The following is a 27107-nucleotide window of genomic DNA, read 5'->3' on the forward strand; positions in this document are numbered from 1 at the left end:
CCTGAGGAACTGCCAAACTCTTCCACAGTGGTGCACCACTTTATATTCCCACCAGCAGTGAATGAGTGTTCCTGTTTCTCCACATCCTCTCCAATTCGTCTAGTTTACTGTTGTTTTTTTTTTCACTAGAGTCCATTCTAGAAAGTATGAAATGATACCTGATTATAGTTGTGATTTGCATTTTTCTAATAGCTAGTGATGTTGAGTATCTTTTCATGTGGGGTTTTTTTTTGCGTTTTTACAATAGACTTTAATTTTATATTTCTCTTAAAATATAGGTTCCTTACTAAAACTAAGGATGTTTTATACCATTTTATTTCAAATCATCATGGTTTCAATATCCTCTGTTGCTCATTATGGTTAATAAGAGTTGTATATAGGAAGCAAGTATTGATTCACAATTGACTGATAGTCAATGGAGCATTTTTGAATGTCCAAAAAGAATGATTTCAAGCTTTTTGAAAAGTTCAGAAACAGCTTAGGGTTCTGCAGTTGTTTTTGAAGGCTGGTATTGTCCTGCTTCAAATTTTTCCTTGAGTTTTAAGTAGTCTCTTCTTTTATCAAAATATTTTATTAAAGGAGCTATCAAAGCAATTCCCAGTCATGATTATCCATCAGAATCACTGTGGAGCCAGAGCTGTTTTAAAAGAAGCTTGGGCTCTAATTCCAGAAATTCATTAAGTCACCAGTAAAGTCTTGGACATAACTATTTTTTTTCAATCTCCGAACATGATTCTGACATGTAGCTGAATAATGCTGTTAAAATTATTTGAATGCTCTGAACTTCAGTTGCCTCATCCACTGTTGGGGACAACTTGATCCAAATGAGCTTCTTAACTTCTTGCATCAAGAAGCTTCTTATGAAAGATGCACGATAAAGACTGAGATGGTATAATTTAGGAATGCCTAGAGTGTATAATGATAGTGACTAAATGTACAAATTTTAAAATGTTTTTGCATGAGGAAGAACAAAGGAATGTCAATACTGCAAGGTGATGAAAATAGATGGCAATTAATATTTTATAACTTTTATCTTATGTGTGAGACTAAAGCAAAAATTGTTTATTTGGTACAAAATTTATATTTTGACTAGTGCATTTCCTAATATAACTTATATGGCCAACTTAATTGAATACCATAAGTACATGGAACTTGAGTAGGGGATGAGATTTTGTAGGTTTGTCCAGAGTGATGCCCCAATAAATCCCAGAGTGACTTGAACAGTGAATAAAAAAGTACTTGCAAAGTCCCCTTGGGGGAATGGTGAGAAAGGGGGAAAATTCAACTTCCCCAAGTGTAGAATTCTTGATATTCTCACAAGCAGTGGGGACAATCAAAGCAATAGGCTGAGCCCTCAATCTTGGGTTTTGTTCATAAGAAACTTAACCCCACAAAGGATAGGCTAAGCCTACGTAAAATTAGGCCTAAGAGTCACCCCCAGAGAACCTCTTTTGTTGCTCAGATGTGGCCTCTCTCTCTCAGCCAACATGACAAGCAAATTCATTGCCCTCCCCCTCTCTATGTGGGACATGACCCCCAGGGGTGCAGACCTTACTGGCAACATGGGACAGAAATCCTAGAATGAGTTGGGACTCAGCATCAAGGGATTTAGAAAATCTTCTTGACCAAAAGGGGGAAGAGCAAAATTAGACAAAATAAAGTGTCGATGGCTGAGAGATTCCAAACACAGGTGAGAGGTTATCCTGGATGTTATTCTTATGCATTATATAGATATCACCTTTTTAGTTAAGGTGTAATGGAGAGGCTGGAGGGAACTGCCTGAAAATGTAGAGCTATGTTCCAATAGCCATGTTTCTTGAAGATGATTATATAATGATACAGTTTTCACAATGTGGCTGTGTGTCTGATGCTCCTTTTTTCTACCTTATCAACAGATGAGTAAAACATATGGCTTAAAAATAATAAATAATAGGGGGAACAAATGTTAAAATAAATTTAGTAGATTAAAATACTAGTGATCAATGAAAGGGAGGGGCTAGGGGTATGGTATGTATGAATTTTTTTTCTGTTTTCTTTTTATTTCTTTTTCTGAATTGATGCAAATGTTCAAAGAAATGATCATGATGATGAATATACAACTATATGATGATATTGTGAGCTATTTATTATGTATCAAAAAAAGGAATGATCAGGGCGGGCCACGGTGGCTCAGCAGGTAAGAGTGCTTGCCTGCCATGCCCGAGGACCTGGGTTCGATTCCCGGTGCCTGCCCATGTAAAAGAAAAAAAAAAAAGGAATGATCATATGGTAAGAATGTTTGTGTTTATATGTTGTTATGTTTAATTAATTAATTAATTAAAAAATAAAAAGAAGCATCTTCTGTGTTCTTGTCTAAACTCTTCCAGTAGTCATCCAGGCTCCCCAGCTAACTTGCCTTTCTTTCACAGATGAGGCTGCCATTCCAGTGGGATCAAGCTTAGGATAACTGAGCTGATGCAACTAAAGTCAATCAGCTCTAATCAATTATACCTTAAGAGCGCTCACTTTTGAAGCGTATCTCATAAGCTAATTTTATCCATCAGCTTGCACCCAGCAAATCCGAGTTAGAATTATGCTCTCAGAAAGTCTGTCACTTAGCTCCTTTATCCTGTCTGAGCCTGTTTCCCTATCAATAAAAAAGAGAAACAGTGCTAATTTTACAAGGTTTCTGGTCAAATCAAAGCACTGTACAAATAAATGTACTAGGGCAATATTATCAAGAAGAACAACGGGTGATACTCCATTTCATAGAAGAGCCTGAGCCTCAGAGAGCGTAAGAAGCTTCTCTTCCTACACTCCACAGGTGCACCACCCTTCCTTTTCATGTGTTTTTTAGCCATTTGTATTTCCTCTCTGGAGAAATATCTTTTCAAGTCTTTTGCCCATTTTTCAATTGGGTTGTTTGTGTTTTTCTTGTTGAGTTGTAGGATTTTTTTATATATTCAAGATATCAAAACATTATCAGGGTGGGCCTCACTGGCTCAGCGGGCAGTTCTCACCTGCCATGCCAGAAACCCAGGTTGGGTTCCCGGTGCCTGCCCATTCAAAAAAACAAAAACATTATCAGATATGGGGTTTCCAAATATTTTCTCCCATTGCATTGGTTGCCTTTTCACCTTCTTGACAAAGTCCTTTGAAGCATAAATTTTTTTAATTTTGAGGAGGTCCTATTTATCTATTTTTTCATTCATTGCTTGTGTTTTGGGTGTAAAGTCTAAGAAACCATTGCCTACCACAGTATCTTGAAGATTCTTCTTTATGTTTTCTTCTAGGAGTTTTATAGTTCTGGTCATTATATTTAGGTCTTTGATTCATTTTGAGTTAATTTTTGTATATGATGTGAGATAGGGGTCCTCTTTTATTCTTTTGCATTTAGATATCCTCTCCCTTCCAAGTAAATCTGATAATTGGCTTTTCCATTTCTGGAAAATAGGTGGCTGGAATTTTTATCGATATTGCATTGAATCTGTAAATCAATTTGATTGGAATCGACTTCTTAACAATATTTGTTCTTCCAATCTATGAACATGGAATGTATTTCCATTTATTTAGGTCTTTTAAAATGTCTTTTAGCAATATTTTTTAGTTTTCTGTGTAACAGTCCTTTACATCCTTGGTTAAATTTATTCCAAGTTATTTCATTCTTTCAGTTGCTTTGTAAATGAAAATTTTTTCTTGATTTCCTCCTCAGATTGTTCATTCCTATTCTATTTAGAAACCCTAGTGATTTTTGCATTTTATTCTTGTATCCTACCACTTTGTCACACCTTGTTTATTAGCTCTGATAGCTTTGTTGTAGATTTTTCAGGACTTTCTATATATAGAATCAAGTCATCTGCAAATATTGAAAGTTTCACTTATTCCTTTCTAATTTGGATGCCTTTTCTTTCTTTTTCTTGCCTAACTGCTCTGGCTAGAATTTAAAACACAATGTTGAATAACAGTGGCAGCAGTGGGCATGCTTATCTTGTTCCAGAAGTTAGAGGGAAAGTTTTCAATCTTTCATCATTGAGTATGATGTTAGTTGTGGGTTTTTCATATCATGTTTTATCATGTTGAGGAAGTTTCCCTCTATTCCTATTTTGTGAAGTGTTTTTATAAAGTACGTATGCTGGATTTTGTCAAATGCCTTTTCTGTGTCAATTGAGATAATTATGTGTTTTTCCCCCTTCATGCTGTTAATGTGGCATGTTACATCCATTGATTTTCTTGTGTTAAACCGCCATTGCATTCCTGAGATAAAACCCACTTGATCGTAGTTGTTCTAGTTTGCTAGCTGCCAGAATGTGATATACCAGAAATGGAATGACTTGTAGAAAAGGGAATTTATTAAGCTCCAAGTTTATAGTTCTAAGTCCGAGTGAATGTCCAAATTAAAGCAAGTCAATAAAAATGTCCAAATTAAGGCACCAGCAAGAGCTTACCTTCACTCAAGAAAGGCCAATGAAGTTCAGGATTTCTCTCTCAACTGGAGAGGCACACGGTGAACATGGCAACATCTGCTAGCTTTCTCTCCCTTCGTGTTTCATGAAGCTCCCCTGGGGGCATTTCCTTCTTCATCTCCAAAGGTCTCTGGCTGTGCAGGTACTGTGATTCTCATGACTCTAAAAGGGACTCTTCCTCTTCTAAAAGATTCCAGAAAACGCCACCTGGAATGGGTGGAGTCACAACTCCATGGAAGCCATCTGATCTGAAGTTACCACCCACAATTATGTGGGTCACATCTCCATGGGGACAATCAAAAGCAATAATGAGGATGAGGATTAAAGGACATGGCTTTTCTGGGGTCCACCACAGATTCAAACTGGCACAATGGTGTATAATTTTTTTAATGTGCTGTTGGATTCAATTTGCAAGTATTTTGTTGAGAATTTTTTTTAAAGCTATATTCGTAAGGGAAATTGGTCTATAATTTTATTTTCCTAGAGTATCCTTATCTGGCTTTGGTATGAGGGTGATGTTCGCCTCATAGAATGAATTAGGCAGTGTGCTGTACTCTTCAGTTTTGGGGAAGAGTGTGAGAAGGATTGATAGTAATTCTTCTTGGAATGATTCGTAGAATTCAACTGTGAAGTCATTTGGTCCTGGGCATTTCTTTGTTGGGAAATTTTTTCTTTTTTAGGAGTCGATATAGGTTGTTCATGTGTTTCTAGAAATTTGTCCATTTCATTTAGGTTTCCAATTTGTTGGTATGCTTTTGTTTATAATGTCCTGATATTTTCCCCTTTGTTTCTTTTGGGGTCATAGTGATGTCCGTCTCTCATTTCTGATTTTACTTATTTGCATCTTCTCTCTTTTTTCTTTTTTAGTCTAGCTAAGGGTTTGTCAATTTTACGGATCTTCTCAAAGAACCAACTTTTGGCTTTGTTCATTCTCTCTATTGTTTTTTAGTTTCAATTTTATGTATTTATCCATAATCTTTGTTATTTCTTTCTTCTGTTTGCTTTGGGGTTAATTTGCTGTTCTTTTTCTAGTTCCTCCAGCTGTGCAGTAAGATATTTTATTTTCGCTCTTCTTTTTTTTTTGAACATTGGCAGGCACTGGGAATCGAACCCGAATCTCCAGCATGGCAGGAGAGAACTCTGCCAGTGAGCCAACATGGCCCGCCCTGTTCTTTTTTGATGTAGGTGTTTAGGACTATAAATTTCCTCCTCAGCACTGCCTTCACTACATTCCATAAATTTTGATATGTTGTGTTCTTGTTTTCATTCATCTCAAGATATTTACTGATTTCTTTTATTTCTTCTTTGACCCTATGATTTTTTAAGAGTGTTACCTAACTTCCATAAATTTGTGAATTTTTATGTTCTCCACCTTGTATTGATTACTAGCTTTATTCCTCCGTGGTCAAAGAAAGTGCTTTGTATAATTTTAATCTTTTAAAATTTATTTAGACTTATTTTGTGACCTAACAGGTGGTCTATCCTGGAGAATGATTCATGCACACTTGAGAAGAATATATATCTTGCCATTTTAGGGTACAATGCTCTCTATGTATCTGTCAGGTCTAGTTCATATGTCTTATTATTCAAGTTGTCTATTTCCTTATTGATTCTCTGTCTAGATGTTCTATCTACAGATGAGAGTGGTATATTAAAGTCTCCAACTATTATTCTAAAGGCATATATTTCTCCCTTTAATTTTGCCAATGTTTGCCTCATATATTTTAGTGCACTGTGATTAGGGGCATAAATATTTCTGGTTGCTATTTCTTCTTGTTGGATTTCCCCTATTTAAATATATGGTGTTCTTTGTCTCTTATAAACAGTTTTGTATTTAAGACTATTTTGGCTTATATTAGTATAGCCACCCCAGCTCTTTTTTTTTTTTTTTTTTTTTTTGTTACCGTTTGCATGGAATATCTTTTTCCACCCTTTCCCTTTCAAACTAATTGTGTTTTGGGGTCTAAGGGTAGTCTCTTGTAAGCAGCATAGAGTTGGCTCAAACCTTTTTATCCATTCTGCCATCTGTGTCTTTTGATTGGGGAGTTTAATCCATTAACAGTCAATGTTATTATTGTAAAGGCAGTACTTACTTCAGCCATTCCATTCTTTGGCTTTTGTATGTCATGTCTCTTTTTTTTTTTAGCCTTTTAATGACTCTTATTGATAATCTTCATTTCTTCACTCTACTCCAAGCCTCTCTCTCTCCTGTTTTTGCCTTTTAGTCTGCAGAGGTCTCTTTAGTGTTTCTTGTAGAACAGGTTCTCATCTCTGTTTCTTCCTGCTTATCTGTTTTAGCCTTTTTTTCTCTCTCTGGATCAATTTTCTCCACTTTTCCAATCCACATGATGGGATACATGCCTGTCAATATTCCCAAATTTTACATCTCAACGTCAGCTAAGCAGAGAGAAACAGATCTTTCATTGTCTTTCTAATATCAAAATCCCTATGAAAAAATGGATGGCCCCATCCTTTTTCAGGGGCCCTAAAAGTGAGCTGCAGACAGAAACCTGGAAATAGAGTGGGGAGAGTCAGCTCCAAGAAGAAGAGTGAGGAGTTCTAACAGAAGAGGGGGGTGGTTCAGAGATGGGAAAACACAGAGATGTCTAACACAGGCTGAGATTTGGGCACATCAACAGTAGACCTGAGAGGAAAGGAAACAATCCAAAGTTTCTGGGACAGAACATACTTCTGAGAATTATCTATTGCAACATTCAGGAAACAAATTCATAAAACCTTTTTGTATCCTCAAGAAAATGCAAAAACAGAACCAAATATTCTTTTTAAAAAACATGAAAAGATGAAAGGGTAACAAGTTGAGATGAGAAGAAATATGGATGAGAAGAGAAAGAATTAGAAAGAAACTAAAAGTATATCTGCAGAAATCTTAAAAAGTACTAAAAACAGTAAAAAGAAATGGGATTATGCTGTAGTAAATCAAACCAGAATACAGAGTAAAAAATTTAAAAGAAGAAATTTATGAGGAAAAAAATGCAAGTTATGTATGTGTGCCTAAGCCAGATACTGCTGTGGAGTAAGCCCTCAAATGTCTGTAATATGGATGAATAATCAAACCCAAGGATTAGTCTTTGATCTAATGAAAAATGAGAACTGGAACCAAAGAAACAGTTTTGCATAACACACATATATACACACATGCACATACACACACATCTTATAAAATACATAGGGAAAATGATGTCCTTAGCCAACAAATGATGTGGGAATGCACATTGAAAGAATGAGCCACATCTAGGCAAAAATCAATAAGCAGAGACCCAAATCTAAGCAGATCTTTGAATATTTAATTTATCATATACAGATCAAAATTCTCTGAAGATCCAGGAATAATATTTTTTAAAAAACAGATTGTTTTCAAAGGAATAAACACTAGATTCTTTTAGAATTCTATGCTGCAATTCTAATTCTAAAGCAAAGTCAATATGGTTTTGAGACGAGGTTGTAGCCCAAGAATTTATTCCCAGGAAGAACAACTTTCATGTGTGAAGGAAAGATATGGTCATATGAGAAAGGGATCCTAACCTATATAATCACCCTAAAAGAGTCTTAAACTATCATTTAACAGAATGAGAGCTCAAGACTATAGGGACCATGGTATAAAATGATGACAGATAGCAATTAAACCAGATAAACAAAGGGTTAAATATGAATAATTGTTGCAAGTTTTGTCAAATAACTAATTGCAAATGTTAAAAAAAACAATTCTGAAACGGAAGACACATAATGTAAAAATAACAATTTAGAAACAGTGATCTGATAATTTCACAGATGAATTCTTTCAAACTTTCATAGAGCAGATAACTCCCATGCTATTTAAATGTTCTCAGAGCATATGAAAAGATGTAAAACTTCCCAGTTAATTTTACAAAGTCTGCATAACTCATAAACTCAAACCTAAGGAAGGACAAAAAGGAAAACTATAAGCTAATCTCAATTATTATTTTCATCTGAAATTCTAGCCAAAATATTAACAATGGAATCCAACAGTATATTAAAATTATAATACTCCATGACCAAGTAAAGTTTATTCCAGGAATGAAGCATGAGTCAATCTTATTAAATCAATATACATTGACACAATAATAAGTCAAAACATATGACTATCTTGAGAGAAACTGAAAAGTATTTAAAAGAATTTAACAGTCACTTCTAATTTCTCTTAAAGACAGTAAAATAAAATTATAAATAAAATAAAATAAAATATACTCCCTTAACTGAATCAAGAATATTTCTGTAAAATAAAGTTCCAATATCATATTTAATGATGAGACATCAGATAAATTTTCTATAAAGTCAGGGACAAGACATGGACACTAGCTATCACCACTGTTAATGAACTTGTAAATTCTAACCTGTGGAATAAAATTTAAGAAAAGGAAATTATACAAATCATGTCAAAATAGAAGATAAAATAAATTATTTAGAAATTATTTTGCCTTTTGTCTAGGAAATAAACTGAAAAATTAAACAAAACTAATTAGAAAGGAAGATGTATGGTTACAAATACACATACAAAATTCATTATCTCACCTACATGCCACAAATAAAAGGATGGAAATTATAAAGGGGAAAAAACCTACAGATGTAACAAAAAAAATAAATCAAATATCTCGGATTAAACTTTAACAGAGTTGTTGATTTCTGGATGAGATGGCTCCATAAGTTCATGCTTTGATACAATCTTTGTCCATCACACACACAGCAGTGATAGATGCAATATAAAATAGAGTATAAGAAAGCTACTTCAAAAATAAGACAAGTTGGGCGGTGCGACAGTGGCTCAGTGGCATAATTCTCGCCTGCCATGCTGGGAGACCAGGGTTCGTATTCCCAGTACCTGCCCATGCAAAAATAAAATAAAATAAACATCACCATAGATCAGAAACTGCAAAGAAATGAACAGTAATGAATGAGGCTGAAGCTACAGGCCTGCTCAGTTTCTATCCAGTACCAGGAAAATGACTCCAGAATTCAGCTCCTCGCAGAAAAAGTGCACTAAAGGTGCTCCATGCAAGATGGGGCAGGTGCCAGGGTCTGTGCTCAAAGGCATGAAATGATGGAGTAATATGTTTAAAGCCCTAAGGGAAAATGTCAATTTAGGATTTAACAAGTTAAACCATTATTTAAGAGTGAGGACCGAAATAGTACATTTTCAGATCTACAAAGGTTTAAAATTTTATATATAATAGACCTTCACTAAAAGAACTACAAATGATGCAAAAAGAAAAGCAAATCCAGAGGGAAAGCAAATCCAGGGAAAATATGGGCTTTAAGAAACAATATTGAGAAAAAAGTAGATAGACGCCTTGATAAATTCAACTATTAGCTATAAAATGATAATTATACTTTTTTTCACTTAAAATAAGGTAAAAAGTGAAAACTATATAACTGAGCTATCCATTTTGGCAGCCACTAAGTACACATGATTATTGGGCACTTGAAATGCAGCTGCTCCAAGTTGGGATAGGATGAAGTATAAATACACACAATATTTTACGGACTTAGTGTGGAAAAAAAAGAATGCAAAATATCTCGATATTTAATATCGATTACTTATTGAAATGATAATATTTTAGATATAGTGAGTTCAGTGAAATATATTCTCAGGATGATTTTCACTATTTCTGTTTACTTTTTCTTAGTTGGCTACCGCAAAATTCAAAATCACATAGTGGTTTTCTACATACAATTTCGAAATGGTGGAGTGGCAGGGAAGGGAAGAGAGGATTGTCCAGTAGGTTCTCAATATATGATTATTTCTCTGTCATATTTAGAAGACAGACACTGAATAACTACACTTTGTTATAAAATATTCATACTTATGTATGGATAGCTCAAAACAATAGAAATATTAACCATGGCTTCCAAATCATCTGAGAAAGGAAAAGGGGAATGTAGAAAACTTTACCAATAAATGAAAAGAAGGTGCAAAAACAAAGAAAAGGATGAAAACAAAAAACTAAAGATGATAGAAATAAATCTCAGTTTTCAGTAATCACAAAAATTATAATCTCAAATATTAAATTCAACTTTCATTGGCACACATATGCATATAAGAAAGACCTCCCAAACCCCAGAACAGGGAACATAATTTTTAAATTACACATGAAATTTCGCAAAATATAAACATACCTTAGGTTGCAAAGAAAGTTTCAGGTGATTTCAAAGAATCAATATCACACAAACCATGTTCTCTGATCTTGGTACAATTAAACCAGAAAACAGGATAATTTTTAAAAGTCATAATATTAGAAATTTTAAAATGTACTCTAAAGTCACTCTTAGAAGGGCTGTGACAGAGCAGGTGTCCGGGGACCCGACTACAGTGGCTGCAATGGCTACAGAGCTGACAAGAAAGTACTAAAGTTCCTATGGAATCTTAATAGAATTTCATAAAATCATACTGGGTGGGGAAAACCTATGGTAGCCACGAAGGCCCTGATGCTATTTATATATGTCAAATTATTATCTTCTAGTGGTCACAAATTTACTCTAAAAAGAGAGCAAGCATTACATTAGGAACATAAAAGCCATGTTGAGCGACCCAGGTCAAGTTGCTGAGAATAAAACCAATACAGTCAATTTCAGAGAGAACCCTTCACATGTGCTGTCAAAAGTATGCACTTATTGACCTACAAAGTTCACTGCACTAACAGCTCCACCGAGACTCCCAACTTCCCAGTTGCACCTTAAATTGTGCTAGAACTGCTGTTGGCTGCAAACTTCCTAGATTGTTAAATAAAATAAATTATAATAAGCTATTCACTTTTTTCAGTATTTAATACCTATAGTTCAGTTAGTGATTTTTTCATATACAATGATGTCTGTATGCATCTGAACATAAAATTCATTGCAAATCAGATTATCTTCTGTTCTTTTTGCGTGGGAATCAGAGTTGAAATTTGTTTGCTGCATCAGCAAATTAAGGACATTTTCACAAACTGAGGAATAAACAGATATGCCAATTAAAAATCCCTCTTGGGGTGGGGAGCAGTCGCATCACCCTCCCCCTCTCTGCGTGGGACACGACTCCCAGGGGTGTGGACCTTCCTGGCAACATGGGACAGAGATCCTGGAATGAGCTGAGACTCAGCGTCAAGGGATTGAGAAAAATCCTAGAATGAGCTGAGAATTAACATCAAGGGATTGAGAGAAGCTTCTTGACCAAAAGGGGGAAGAGTGAAATGAGACAAAGTGTCAACGACTGAGAGATTCCAAACAGAGTCGAGAGGTTATCCTGGAGGTTATTCTTACTCACTAAGTAGATATCACATTGTTGTACAAGATGTAGTGGAGAGGCTGGAGGGAACTGCCTGAAAATGTAGAGCTGTGTTCCAGTAGCCATGTTTCTTGATGATGATTGAACAATGATATAGCTTTCACAATGAGACTCTGTGAATGTGAAAACCTTGTGTCTGATGCTCCTTTTATCTACCATATCAACAGACAAGTAGAACATATGGAAAAAAAAAATAATAGGGGGAAAAATTGTTAAAATAAATTTAGTTTGAAATGCTAGTGATAAATGAAAGCGAGGGGAAAGGGGTATGGTATGTATAATCTTTTTTTTTCTGTTATCGTTTCTTTCTTTTTCTGTTGTCTTTTTATTTCTTTTTCTAAATCGATGCAAATGTTCTAAGAAATGATGAATATGCAACTATGTGATGATATTCAGAATTGCTGATTGTATATGTAGAATGGAATGATATGTTAATATTTTTGTTTGTTGTTATTTTTTTTAATTAATAAATAAAAAAAATTTTTAAATCCCTCTTGGAAGTGAGAGGCAATCAAAATGGAAACGTTAAGTATTCAGAAACAAATAACAACAAAACTAGTGCACATGAAAACCAGGGGGATTGTAGTTATATTGCTACTTAGAGTTGAAATTATGGCCTTAAAGTCACTCAGCAAAAAAATTTTAAAAGATAAAAATAATTAAGCACCCAATTCACAAAGCAAGACATGGCACAACATTATAAATCAAAGAAGGCAGAAGGAGGATAAGAATAAAGTCAAGAGGTAAAATTAATGAAATAGAACACAAGAAATGTTAGGAAGTATTAATAATACTGAAAGATGCGGTTTATAAAAATCAATAGAATAAACCTGCAATAAGACTGATCAAAGAAAAAGAAAAGGCACAAATCAACAATATTTAAAATTTTAAAGGGGAATGTAATCTCTGAAGAATAGAGTTTTTAAAAATCATAAGATAATAATATGAATTAAATGCTAATAAATTTGAACATTTAGATGAATTGGATTAAAATGTTCTACCAAAATCATTAATTACCAAAGTTGTCTTAAGAAGAAATAGAAAGCCTCAATAAACAAACAAATAAAAAAGGTTAAAGAAATTTTTTTGGTAATCAGAAACGTTTCCCCACAAGAAACACAAGGCCACTGTTTCATGGATGAGTTTTCTAAGACATTCAACTGACCCTTGTACAAAGCTAAAAAAGAAGGAGAAAGCTATCAAATATATCCTCCTGTATAGTAAACTTGATACCAAATGAATGAAAGTATGATTTGATAGCAGAAGAATATTAACCTAATAACCCACATGAACAATAAAGAGAAAATATACATATAATCATTTCAGTAGATGCTGAAAAAACATTTAATAAAAACTAATACCCATTCCTGTTAAAAAAAAATCTTAGAAAATTGGGAATAGGAGATAACTTCCTTAAACTCGTAACCTGAATTATTAAACATTATACAAAGCCCCTTAAACATCACAATTAATGCTACAATTTGGAAAGCATTAACAAATAAAGTCAGAAATGAGACAAGAATGCTCACCATTACTGCTTATTTTTTACATTATACCAGGGATCTTAGCCAATATAATAAGACAAAATTATTTAAAAAGTAATAATTAGAGGGCGGGCCGCGGTGGCTCAGCGGGCAAGAGTGCTTGCCTGCTATGCCGGAGGACCCCGGTTCGATTCCCGGCCCCAGCCCATGTAAAAAACAAACAAACAAACAAAATATAATAAAACAAGAAAATGTTTAAAGATGTTTCCCTTTCTTCCTCCCTTCCTTCCTTCCATCCTTCCTTCCTTCTCTGTCTTTCCTTCCCTTCCTCCCTCTCTCTTTAAAAAAAAAAAAAAAAAAAAGTAATAATTAGAAAAGAAGATTTAAAACTGTCCTTATTCTCAGTTGTTGACTTTCTACTTACAGAACAAACCAAAGAATTCTACAAACTATTATAACTAATAAAGTGTTAATAACATTTAAAAATTATTCATTTACTTTGATTCCCAGAACCTGCACATGCCAAAAAAAAAAATTAATCATTTACATCTCCATTGGCAATTCAAAGTTAGATATTGTTACAGAAACTGATCCCATTCATAATAGCAATGAAAACTATAAAGAATCTATTATAAATATAACAAAAAATGCAAAAGGCACATTTATTGGAATATCTTTAAAACATTAATAGAGAATGTAAATGAGACCTTAGCAAATGGAAGCTTGTACCAGATTCATGGATAAAAACACTTGATATTATTAAGATGCTAATTCTACCCAGATGTAGTAGCTAGGGTTCTCTAGAGAAACAGAATCAGCAAGAAATATCTGTAACTAGAAAATGTATAAAAGTGTCTCGTGTAACCATGGGGTTGTAGGAGTCCAAAGTCTGCAGGGCAGGCTGTGAGCTGGCAGCTCCAATGAAGGTCCTCAATGAACTCTCAGGAGAGGCTGGCTGAGGCAGGAAGAGTGAGTGTCTCTTCTGAATCCTCCTTAAAAGCCTTCTGGTGATTAGATTAAGCATCACTCATTGCACAAGACACTCCCCCTAGCTGATGACATTGGATGCAGCCAATGTGGTCATGATTTAAGTCCATGAAATGTTCTCATAGCAACAGACAGGCCAGCACTTGCCCGACCAGACAACCGGGCACCGCCACCTGGCCAAGTTGACACATGAATCTGACCATGACACCAGATAAACCTATGAATTCAATGCCATTCCAATCAAAATCCTAACTCAAACTTGGTGAACTTGTAAGTAGATCTAAAATTCATGTGAAGATTAAAGGCTCATAAATCAATTAATATACAGCCATATTAATTAAAATAAATTATTTCTTCAGGGACTATGCAGGCATACACAGATAAATATGCACTCTATTTCTCTAAAATAGACCCACTCATACACGAAAACTTGATATGACAAAAAAGGGATTATACATTATACATGACTGAAGTAAAGATTAATCATTTAATAAAATTGGTATCCATTTGGAAATTAGATACTACCTTGTGCCTCATACACACAAAATTCATCCCAAGTGAATTAAAGCCTAAATGTGAAAAGCAAAATTAAAAACTTTTAGTAGAGAACAAAGGAAATTTTTATGAATGGACAAAAACACAAACCATAAGAAGTAGACGGATAAATGTGATCCCATTAAAAGCTAAAATTTGGAATTGTTGATGCACAAAACTAACAATGGATTAAAAATCAGAATTCATAAAGGTCTTACAAGTCAATTTAAGGAGGAAAATGACAGTAGACATATGGGCAAAACATGAGCAGACAGTTTACAGAAGAGGAAAAATAAATGATAATAGAAGAAAAATGCTCAACCTCAGCAGCAATTAGGGAATTATAAATTAGAACAATAGTGAGAAAGTATTTCACATTCATCGTGTTGAAAAAGTTTGAAAATAAGAGTTGGGAAGGAAACAGGGGCAAAGGGAACTATTGGAAATTGCTAGAGAGCAATTCGAAAATAATTAAGAGTGTTAATGATGTACATCTTCTCCTCAGAAATTCTACTTTCAGATTTATACCCTAAACAATTCTCACAAATGTACGTGTACACAGAGACGTGCAAAACTATTAATTGCAACCATGTTTGTTATAGAAAAAAAATTAAAAACACCCTAAATTTCCATCAACCAGATGAACGGAAAAACTAATTGTTATATATGCATTGAATTAATCCCTATTATAGAGCAGCTAAATTAACTGGAGTTACATGTATCAAGATTAGCAATTCTCAAAAACATAGTGTTGAGTACCAAAAATGCATGTTGCAGAATAACCTATGCAGAATAATATTTACATAAAATTTTAGAACATGAAGAACAATACATTTTATTGATACAGTCATGTTACAATAGGATTAAAATGTTTGGAAATTACAAACACAAAATTCAGAAGTGTTCTCCTGGTGAGGGAGAAATTTAAGTCAAGGAAGAGAACACTGTAGACTTCAGCAGATCCAGAAATATGTTAATGTTTTTAAAAACCCGAAGTAAGCATAACAACATGTTAAGATGTGATAAAACTGAGTGATCTGTAAATAAAAGAATAAATAAAAAGTTCAGTGCTGGGATCTTGGAGCCAAACGTGAAGAGTATGCTGGATTCCATCAGATGTCATTTAATAGTATCAAAGTGTGGTTAGAGTATACAGAAATGATCTGAAATATTTCCAGGTGAAATCAGGCAGGAAATAGATTTATTGGACCTATATGTGTCGTGAAGCAAACTAGCTGGGTGGCTGCAGGTTTCAAATCAGACAGGAGAAATAAGTAATGGTATATCTAAAACTCAGAAAATACCAACCCCCCCCTAAGAACATGGACTCGGAGTCCCCCGTTTTTTAGTGACTATTAAAAAACAAGTCTATATGTCTGTCCGTGAGGGACTCCCGGAAAATCAGATCTGCTGTCTGGCCAAAAATCTCTAGACTGTAAGCAACTTTATTTTGCTGCAATGCCTCTCCCAGTTTGACTGGGGTAATGATTCGTGCTGGTTTGGAAGGTAATGTGCTTTCCTTCATGGGCGTGTTTTAACCCAAAGAAGTTTTAGAATTAAATAAGGAGATGTGGAAATAAACTATTACATTAATACTTTATGCTACATTCAGAAATAGGTTTTAGTAAGCTTTGGAAGGAAGTGTGTTTATTTGCTGTTTAGAGTGATTTGGGGTACATGAGAGAAGCTAGCAGATTAGAGTTGCGATTCTATTTTACAATATATAATCAAGCAATTGATTTTACAGTTGTAATTTGAATGGTATAAGTGACTTTTACTAAGTTTTTAAACAACACTGGAATGTTTGTTAAGATTTTCCATACCTATCGTTTTGTTCTATCAGGCTTAATATGGAAGGAATCTTAAGGGAAGGAAATGCTCGTTAAGAAGTATTTGGAGTGTTGACAAGAAAATCAACTATGTTAAACTTATAAGTACAGGTTAATGATTGAAGGAATTTAATTAACTGAGTTTAAATGGGACCAATCATTTAAAGAAATATGTTCTAGCCACCTTGCTTTAATTAAACTTTAATTAAAGGGAAATTTTAAAGTTTTGCTTGTATTGTGCTAATTTTATTAATAGAGTAATAAGGTTTATAATACAACTTAAAAGATTAAGGAAAATCTAGTTTTTTAATTTGTAATTTTATTAAACAAATGTCTGTTAACATCCTGCAAATAATTTTTTCTATGCATAAAAGTTGCTCTCAGGAATACTAAAAAGCTCTGCTGCTATTCTGCGTGTGCTCCTAATTTTAGGAAATCTCCCCCAAGTTTTTTTTTTTATTAGTAACTATCTTTATTCTCAAATTAACAAAAGCATATCATATACTTTACAATATAAACAAATTAAGTGCTATGCATTTTGCTTATAAAGTGACAAAGTATTTTAAGTATTATATAATTCAATTTGTACAAAAAATAAATTTCTAAATAAAGTTCTGCTTAGTATAACTGATTATTGTACTATCAAATCCATTTTCCAGTGCTGTTCAAGAAAAAAAAGACTTCATCCAATAACAGGTATTTCTTGTACAATCAACACTTTTTACTGTTTAGTAAAAGGGGGAATATTACTGTAATTGTGTTTAATTTTCAAGTCTGGGTCAGCTTTTCCCCCTCATTTACATATGGCTGTAGTACAGAATCCTATCACTTTTGAAAGGCTGATTTAGAAAATTACCTTTTGCCTAGGAAGGTAATCTAATTGAAAAATAGATAAGATCTGTAAGACTGTTAGCTTTCCCAACTGTTGAAACAGTTTTTAAAGTGACGCTACTAAAGAGAGCCATTTCAGGCATTAATGTATTCCATTGGGAGTAAACCATTTCTAGTTTCCTTTAGGAGGTTAAAATCTACTAGCATTAGTGCCCAGAATCAAAGGTTATATCATATTAAAAAAAACCAACTAAATATAGCCCAAAACTTAGTATTTTAACAGACTCTAAATTCAAGAATTTTTTTATATGAAAATATTAAACACTGACTTAAACAATACAAAATATCAGTTTAACCAAATTAATCACAAAGCTGAGACCTTTTTCAATGAAAATTTCCCAATCCAGAGCAATATTTACTCAAAAATATGATTATGAACTTAAGTATATCCTCTTTTAAATTAACTATTGTTTATGCTAAACTGTACACTGGTGCTATTTTTATTTTTTTAAATTCTACTTACATAACTATATAAGTTCCAAAGTGGAAAAATGAGCCATCACTAAAATTCACTGAAGACTAATATTCTTCCACAGAAACAATTTATAAACATATTAAAGTTCTACTTTTAATTATTTCAAATTCCCTAATTTGGCTTTTTAAATATAGATAAACTTTTCATTTTGATTACTGTATAATAACCTCAAAACTAATTTAAATAAACAAAACCAAGGAAAACTAGTAAAGCATTCCTTACTTTACATACAAAAGCCTCAAATGCCACATACATATAACATTATCACAGAAAAGAATATTTTATATGGTTTAGCAGATTAAAGAACACATTTACACAAAGCTAAACTGCCCTCCTATTCTGTTTATTTTCTTTTAATTTGATCTTGGCTCTGTGTATTATCCTTATATAATAATTACTTGTGACATTTATCTGTTTTCTAAGTGTTTCAATTGATTATATATACCTCTTATTCTTCAAAGAGCTTTGTAACATTTGAGAACATTCAATCTTTTTCACTAGCTACAATATATCCTACATTTTTCTCACAAAATGCTCACTTTCCTGAGCTATATTAAACACCTTATAACAGGTGTATGTATATCTGAAGACCCTAAAATGTGAAATTTACATTAAAAAATGCATAGAGAGCATATATTTTGGAAAACCTAGTAGTACTCAATTCTTGGATATTATAATACGTAGGTTTTGTTTCCTTCAGATTTTAAAATGTTTATGTCTTTATAACTGATTACTTTCACATCTGAACCACTTTTAATTTTCTGAGATTTGAATGCTATTAGGCTAAAGAAACACAAGGATTTTTCTGACCAAAATTGATCTGTGAGTCTCCTAGTAACCAATCCTTATACACTCACTGTAGATAAATTTCTGTGCCACAAAATAGAACTATATCAGAACTACAGCAAATACATTTTTATTAAATACAATATGCTTAACATTCAGGTGCTGTTCATTGTGTCCTAGTCTTTACCAAGTGGACATCGTGTCTGGGAGCCACACCCTACCGAGATGCTTGGACGCTTCCCAATGCATCTGCTCCCAACTGTACTTCTGATCAGGAATTAATACTTCCTCCATAATAGATAACTGAGACAGGCGGCCGCCACACATCTTCACAAACTCAACAAAGGCACTACATGAGACTTCACATTCCTCTAGTCCAATAGCTGATAGGTTTTTGCAGCATTCTGCAATGCGAATTAATTCTTCATCAAGTGGACGTAATCCATTAGCACATACTACCAGTTCAACTAGCCTGGGGCATGTCATTCCTACACGGCCAAGCACATCTTTGCTTACTGATCTCCCAAAGTAAAGATGAGTGGCAGGTATTTCATAACGAAAGAATGGGTCAAACTCTTCTTCATATAAAAAAAAAATACATCACTAAGTTCCCTTCGGGTGAATGTCTGATGAAAGCATCCCAGCTGCTCTTCTGAATTGTATGGAAGTGTGTCTGTCCAGGATTCTCACTACATCAATGCGCAAATGTTCTAATCGAACATGTTTTTCAGAAGATAAAGCAAGTAGCAACTCATCACTTAATAAGTGGTAATTCAAGGCCAGTTCTCGTAAGCCATGACATTGATCAGCCACACAAAGGATACCTGCCGGAGAGACATGTGGACAGCTGCTCATTTTCAGAAGCTTGAGTGTATCACTGTTGTTGGCCACAAGTACTTTGAGGGATGGATCATCTACTGGGGTATCATCTATCTTAAGCGAAGACAGGGACTTGGAGTTTACAAACACAACCGTCAGTGCAGAGATAAAATGAGACTTTGGTAAATCCATAAAGCTTGGCCGAGCAGTTGAAATAAGTCCGAGTGTTTTTAAAGAGCAGTTCACAAGTTGCAATAATATATCACATGCTACTTCAGCTGATTCTTTGCTGCTATCCACCTTGAAGCTGACATATTGTAGATGATTTGAATGTCTTTTAATAATCTGTTTGATCAGCTCTGGATGTGTAGCTTTCAAATAAGATGTAGCTGGCTGATTCAGTTCAAATTCAAAACACCCCCACAAGTCAGGCATGTGAAATACCTGGTTCCAGTTGCGGCCAACTTGAGAAGCATGGGCCCGATCAAGAAGAGGCAAATATTTAAATGTATGAAGAATAATGTCCGGAAGGAGATTACCCCAATCACAAATCTGAGAATGTTCATTTGTAGTCCTCAGTTTCTTGGATTTCTCTGTAGTACCTTGTTGTGATGAATTCTGGCCACTATCTCCTCCACTTCGTTTCATCCTTTGCGGCTCTGGCTACCCAGGAGAAGTCTTCTTTTTCAGTCCCACGCCGACGCGACCCCCTTCCGGGTCCTTCCGCCACTGCGACAGACTCCCTCAGCGAGCTGCGGCCACTACGGAGCTGCCCGTCTCGGCCCAGACACGGAGTCCAAAATGGGGCCTGCGGCTCACGGCCGCGCGCTTTTCCCCTCAAGTTTTTTAAACAAAAGAAAAGTACAGCCTTTCTAGAAATAAAATTACGAGACTTTACATTTTGAATATCAAGAGAAATGTCCTAAAGGAGAAGACTCATTTAAAAATGACAGTTCTCCTTAAATTACTCTAACAAGCTTGCAATAAAAACCCTAACAAGGCGGTTCCAGGAAGATGGCAGAATAGGATACATCCAGTTCACGCCTGGTCCGAGGTACAGCTAGAGAAGGGATGGGAGGGGAGCTGGGATGGTGATTCCAGGGTGTAAGTGACCTCGGAGGGTCTTCTACACCACACAGGGGGCCCTGGTTGAAAAAGCAGAAGAATTGAGAGGTAGCAAATGGAAGTCTGGCCATCTAGTGCAAACAGCCTAACATACCCCTTTCAAAATGGAAGCCCAGAGCCCTCAGGAGTTCATGGACAGGGGACTAAGAAGTAAGCAAAGTCACAATCCTTGAATGCACTACCCTCGTGCGCATTGCCCAACACTCCCACACCCCATGCAACTGAACCCCATCACCCGTATCCCCACTGCACTCCAAGTGTCCCCACCCTGACCCCCTCCATGCACCCCACCCGCTCTGCCTCACACTACACCCCCCATGCACCCGTGTCCAGCCCTTCGACCCCCACCTCCTTCCCCCATGGCCCCTGCAGGCACTCACCTGCACATCTGAGCTGCAGGCACTCACCTTCATACCTGGGCCACACTCGCACCTAGCCCATACACTCGTTCAACCCTGCCATGCCCCCACTGGGCTCTTCACAAGCGCACATGAGCATCAGACCACCACCCTCCTAGACCCATGCATGCGTGCACTCAGCCACGGCCCTCAGCTCTGGCCCAGCACTGAGCTGCACATCTGAGCCACACCCACCCCCAGCCCACCCAGGCACAATCCCACCCCACTGCCCCTGAGTTCTGCTGATGTGCACACCAACACCCTGTCCCAAGACCTAAACATGCGCACAACCACTTGCTCCCCACTGGGCACCCACATATTCATGCACTGATCTCTTGACCCCTGCACTCCACCCCCTCTGCCCTGCACAAATGCTCACCCTTGCCCCACTCCCAGTACGAGTGTACTTCTCCCACAGCTGGCAGGTGGTCTAGTGCGCATCTGTGCCACATTGCCCCCACCCTGCACACACGTGACCCCTGCACCATGCCCCCCACCCCCGCATTGGTGCACTGGTGCCATGGGTCCCCCCAGGCGACATCACCCACCCCTGAAGCACAGTCATGCAACCTCTGCAACCTGTGCCCCGCCCCTACACATTTGCACATCCACATCCTGGCCCCCCTGGACTCATCCCTATTCAAGGACAAACCAGGGCCCTGCCCTCCTGGGGTCCCTACTCCTGTGCCCTTGACCCCACACCCTGACAGCCAAGACCCACACAGTCCAGGCGCCCACCCGCGTCCTGCCTGTGTACAACCCAGCATATCTGCACACACCCCCATCCACCTCCCGCCACACCCGACCTCTGTGTGCCCCACACCGCACCTGCTCCTGTGCTGCAAGGCCTGCCTGAGCTATGCCTCACCCCCACGGCCCCCACACCACACCTCCACAACCCCCAACCCACACCCCACCACCACAGTCACCAGTGAAGCATTCCCACCTGTGTATATACTTGGCCGTGATCCGTCACTGCACTGTAGTGCCCCTCCCCTCTCCCTGCATCCTGCTCCACACCCATCCCACAAATACAAAGCTTTAGACTGCTGAAGAAAATCAACTTCCAAAGTAACACTATCAAGATATTTACATACCAGGAAGACAGCGGAAGATCACTAACTATATGAAAATGCAGACAGATAGAGCCCAGCCTAATGACCAAATTAAAACACTGGAGGAGACAGACTATGGAACAACTAATCAAAGATGTTCATATAACTCTACTAAACAAGATAAATGGGATGGCTAATGGCATAGAAGAGATCAAGATGACACTAGAAGAGCATGAAGAGGAATTTGAAAGAATAAATAGAAAAATAGCAGCTATCACAGAAATTAAAGGTGCTGTAGACCAAATTAAAAATGCACTAGAGACACACAACAGCAGATTTGAAGAGGCAAAGAAAGAATAAGTGAACTGGAGGACAGGACAAGTGATTTCAAACATACAAAAGAGAAAATGACAAAAAAGATGGAAAAATTTGAGGCAACTCTCAAGGAAATGATGGAAAAAACAAAGCACACAAATAATAAGAATCATCAGTCTCCCAGAAGGAGAAGAGAAGAGTAAAAGGCTAGGAAGATTAGTTGAGGATAAAATGGGAGAAAACTTCCCAAGCTTTATAAAAGACATAAATATGCAAGTCAAAGAAGTCCAACAAACTCCAAATACAATAAATTCAAATAGGTCTTCCCCAAGACACATACTAATCAGTCTGTCAAATGTTGAAGAGGAGCTGAAAATCCTGAAAGCGGTAAGAGAAAATAGTCTACTACATACAAGGGAAATCACATGAGACTGAGTTTGGACCACTCAGCTAGCACGATGGAGATGAGAAGGCGGGAGCATGACATACTTAACATACTGAAAGAGAAAAACTCCCAAACAAGAAATCTGATTCCAGCCAAATTCTCCTTCAAAACTGAGGGAGAGATTAAAAATTTCCCAGACACAAAGGACTTAAGGGCAAAGACACAAACGGACATTTGCACACCAATGTTTATAGCAGCATTATTTACAATTGCAAAGAGATGGAAACAGCCAAAATCTCCATCAACAGAAGAGTGGCTAAACAAACTGTGGTATATACATACGATGGAATATTATGCAGCTTTAAGACAAGATAAACTTATGAACCATGTAATAACATGGATGGACCTAGAGAATATTATGCTGAGTGAATCCAGCCAAAAACTAAAGGACAAATACTGTATGGTCCCACTGATGTGAACGGACATTCGAGAATAAACTTGAAATATGTCATTGGTAACAGAGTTCAGCAGGAGTTAGAAGCAGGGTAAGACAATGGGTAATTGAAGCTGAAGGGATACAGACTGTGCAACAGGACTAGATACAAAAACTCAAAAATGGACAGCACAATAATACCTAATTGTAAAGTAATCATGTTAAAACACTGAATGAAGCTGCATCTGAGCTATAGGTTTTTGTTTTGTTTTGTGTTGTTTTGTTTTGATTTTACTATTATTACTTTTATTTTTTTCTCTATATTAACATTCTATATCTTTTTCGGTTATGTTGCTAGTTCTTCTAAACCAATGCAAATGTACTAAGAAATGATGATCATGCATCTATGTGATGATGTTAAGAATTAATGATTGCATGTGTAGAATGGTATGATCTCTAAATGTTGGGTTAATTTCTTTTTTTCCGTTAATTAAAAAAAAAAAGAGAAGGGATAATTTGAGATGAAGGGATACAGACTGTACAACGGGACTGGATATAAAAACTCAGAAATGGACAGCACAATACTACCCAATTGTAATGCAATTATGTTAAAACACTGAATGAAGCTGCATGTGAGGTATAGGTTTTTTGTTTTTGTTTTTTTTGTTTTTTTTTCTTTCTATTATTGCTTTAATTCTTATTCTGTTGTCTTTTTATTTCTTTTTCTAAATCGATGCAAATGTACTAAGAAATGATGAATATGCAACTATGTGATGTTATTAAGAATTACTGATTGTACATGTAGATTGGAATGATTTCTAATTGTTTTGTTAATTCTTTTTTTAATTAATAAAAAAAAAAGTATAATAAAATAGTACCAACATTTAGTTAAAAAAAAAAAAAAAAAAAATTTCCCAGACAGACAAAGGCTGAAGGAATATATCAACAAGAGACAGGACCTACAAGAAATACTAAAGGGAGTTTTACTGACTGGAAAAAAAAAAAGTCAGGAGAGGGAAGTCTGGAGGAAGTCACAGAATTGAAGAGTACCAGTAAGGGGAACTTAAAAGATAAAAAGAGGAAGAGGGAAAAAATATATAGAGAGATCTCATGAATAAAATCCAAAGAATAAGATGGTGGATTCAAGAAATGCCTTTAGAGTAATAACTTTGAATGTTTATGGACTAAACTTACCAATTAAAAGATACAGATTGAGGGGGTGCAAGGGTAGCTCAGTGGTAGAATTCTTGCCTGCCATACAGGAGACCCAGGTTCAATTCCTGGCCCATGCACTTCCCAAACAAAGAAACCAACAAAAACAAACAAGCAAAATTCAACAAAATGGTGCTGCAATAACAGGCTACTCACATGGAAAACGAATGAAATGTGACCCCACCATACAGCATACAAAAAAAAAGATACTGATTGGCAGAATGGATTAAGAGTATAATGCAGTTATATGCTACTTATAAGAGACTCATCCGAGACACAAGGATACAAATAGATTGAAAGTGAAAGGATGGAAAAATATATTCCACACAAATTGTAACCAAAAGAAGGTGGAGTAGCCATACTAATATCAGACAAAATAGACTTAAATGTAAAGACATCATAAGAGGCAAAGAAGGATACTATATATTAGTAAAAGGGACAATTCACCAAGAACAATCATTAATGTCTATGCTCCCAGTCAAGGAGCTCCAAAGTACATAAAACATACATTGGCAAAACTGAAGACAGTGATAGATATTTCAACAATTGTAGTAGGAGATTTCAATACACCACTCTCCTGTATACATAGAACAACCAGACAGAGGATCAACAAGGAAATACAGAATTTAAACAATTTAATAAATGAATTAGACCTAACTGACATATAGGTTGTTACACCCCAAAACACCAGGATATACGTTCTTCTCTAGTGCACATGGAACATTCTCCAGGATAGATCATATGCTGGGGCACAAAGCTGGTCTTTATAAATTTAGAAACACTGAAATTATTGAGAGCACTTACATTGATCACAATGGAACAAAGCTGGATCTCAACAACCACCAATGAATGGGAACTTTCACAAATATACGTAGATTAAATAACACACTCTCAAACAATGAGTGGATCAAAGAAGAAATTGCTGGAAAAATCAGTAGCTATCTGGAGACAAAATAAAACTACAACATATGAGAACTTATGGGATGTGGCAAAGGCTGTGCTGAGAGGGAAATTTATTCTCCTAAATGACTATATTAAAAAAAGAAGAAAGCGCAAAAATTGAGGACTTAACTGCTCACCTGGAGGAACTTGAGAAAGAACAGCAAAATAACCCCAAAGCAAATAGAAGAAAAACAACAAAGATTAAATCAGAGTTAAATGACTGGGAGAACAAAAGAACAATAGAATCAATAAAACCAAAAATTGGTTCTTTGAGAAAATCAATAAAATCGATGGGCCACTAGCAAGGCTGACAAAGAAAAAAGAGAGAGGATGCAAATAAACAAAATCAGAAATGAGAGGGGTGTCATTTTCACAAACTCTGAAGAAATTAAAAAAAAAAAATCTTTCGAGGATACTATGAACAACTATACACCACCAAACTAGACAACCTAGATAAAATGGGCAAATTCCTGGAAACACACAAACAAGCTATACTGACTCAGGAAGAAATAGGAGATCTCTACAAACTAATCACACAAAAAGAGATTCAATCAGCCATCAAAAATCTTCTTACAAAAAAAAAAGCCCAGGGCCAGATGGCATCACAGGGGGATTTTATCAAACATTCCAAAAAGAACACCAATCCTGCTCCAACTTTTCCAAAAAGTTTAGGAAAAACAAACACTACCTAACTCATTTTAAGAAGCTAATGTTACTTTAATACCAAAACCGGGTAAAGAGACTATGAGAAAGGAAAACTATAGACCAATCTCCCTAATGATTATAGATGCAAAAATTCTCAACAAAATAGTAGCAAATCGAATCCAACAGCACATTAAAAAATTATACACCATGACCAAGTGGGGTTTATCCCAGAAATGCAAGCATGGTTCAACGCAAGAAAAGCAGTTAATGTAGCACAGCAATTAACAAATCAAAAGGGAAAAATCATATGATCATCTCAATTGATGCCAAAAAAAAGCATTTGACAAAATTCAACATCCTTTTCTGATAAAAACACTACAAAAGGCAGGAATCAAAGGTAACTACCTCAATATGATAAAAGGCATATATGGAAAACTCAGAGCTAGCATCATTCTCAATGGTGAGAGACTGAAAACTTTTCCACTAAGATCAGGAATGAGAAAAGTATACCCTCTGTCATCACTATTATTCCACATTGGACTAGAAGTTCTGGCTAGAGCAATCAATCAGGCAGGAAAAAGAAATAAAAGGCATCCAATTGGAGTGACTTTGGAAAAGCATCCAAATTGAAAAACCTTTATTATTTGCAGATGACATGATACTATACTTGGAAAATCCTGAGAAATCTACAGCAAAGTTACTTGCGCTAATAAATTCTGCAGGGTGACAGGTTATAAAATTAATGGGCAAAAATCAGTAATGTTTCTAAACACAAGCAATGACCTAACCGAAGAGTCAATTAAGGGAAAAAAATCCATTCAAAGTAGCAACTAAAAGAATCAAATATCTAGGAATGAACTTAACTGGAGATATAAAGGGACTTGTACACAGAGAACTACATAACATTGATAAAAGAAATCAAAGAAGATCTAAATAGGTGGAAAGACATTCCATGCTCATGGATAGGAGGGGTAAATGTAATTAAGAAGTCATTTCTTCCCAAATTGATCTACAGATTTAATGCAGTACCAATTAATATTCCAACAACCT

The 27107-nt window shown here is 35.8% G+C and overlaps 3 pseudogenes; 1 reads left to right on the forward strand and 2 right to left on the reverse strand.

Moving 5' to 3' along the window:
• Nucleotides 1–478: 478 nt before the first annotated feature.
• Nucleotides 479–2421, reverse strand: LOC143675501 (cytochrome c oxidase assembly factor 6 homolog; annotated as a pseudogene).
• A 7057-nt stretch (nucleotides 2422–9478) lies between these two features.
• On the forward strand, nucleotides 9479–11201 carry LOC143675502 (elongin-C pseudogene; annotated as a pseudogene).
• A 7710-nt stretch (nucleotides 11202–18911) lies between these two features.
• LOC143675969 (F-box/LRR-repeat protein 3 pseudogene) lies at nucleotides 18912–20316 on the reverse strand (annotated as a pseudogene).
• Nucleotides 20317–27107: the final 6791 nt, after the last annotated feature.

This window comes from Tamandua tetradactyla, chromosome 3 (genome assembly GCF_023851605.1).
Source record: "Tamandua tetradactyla isolate mTamTet1 chromosome 3, mTamTet1.pri, whole genome shotgun sequence".
NCBI classification, from domain to species: domain Eukaryota; kingdom Metazoa; phylum Chordata; class Mammalia; order Pilosa; family Myrmecophagidae; genus Tamandua; species Tamandua tetradactyla.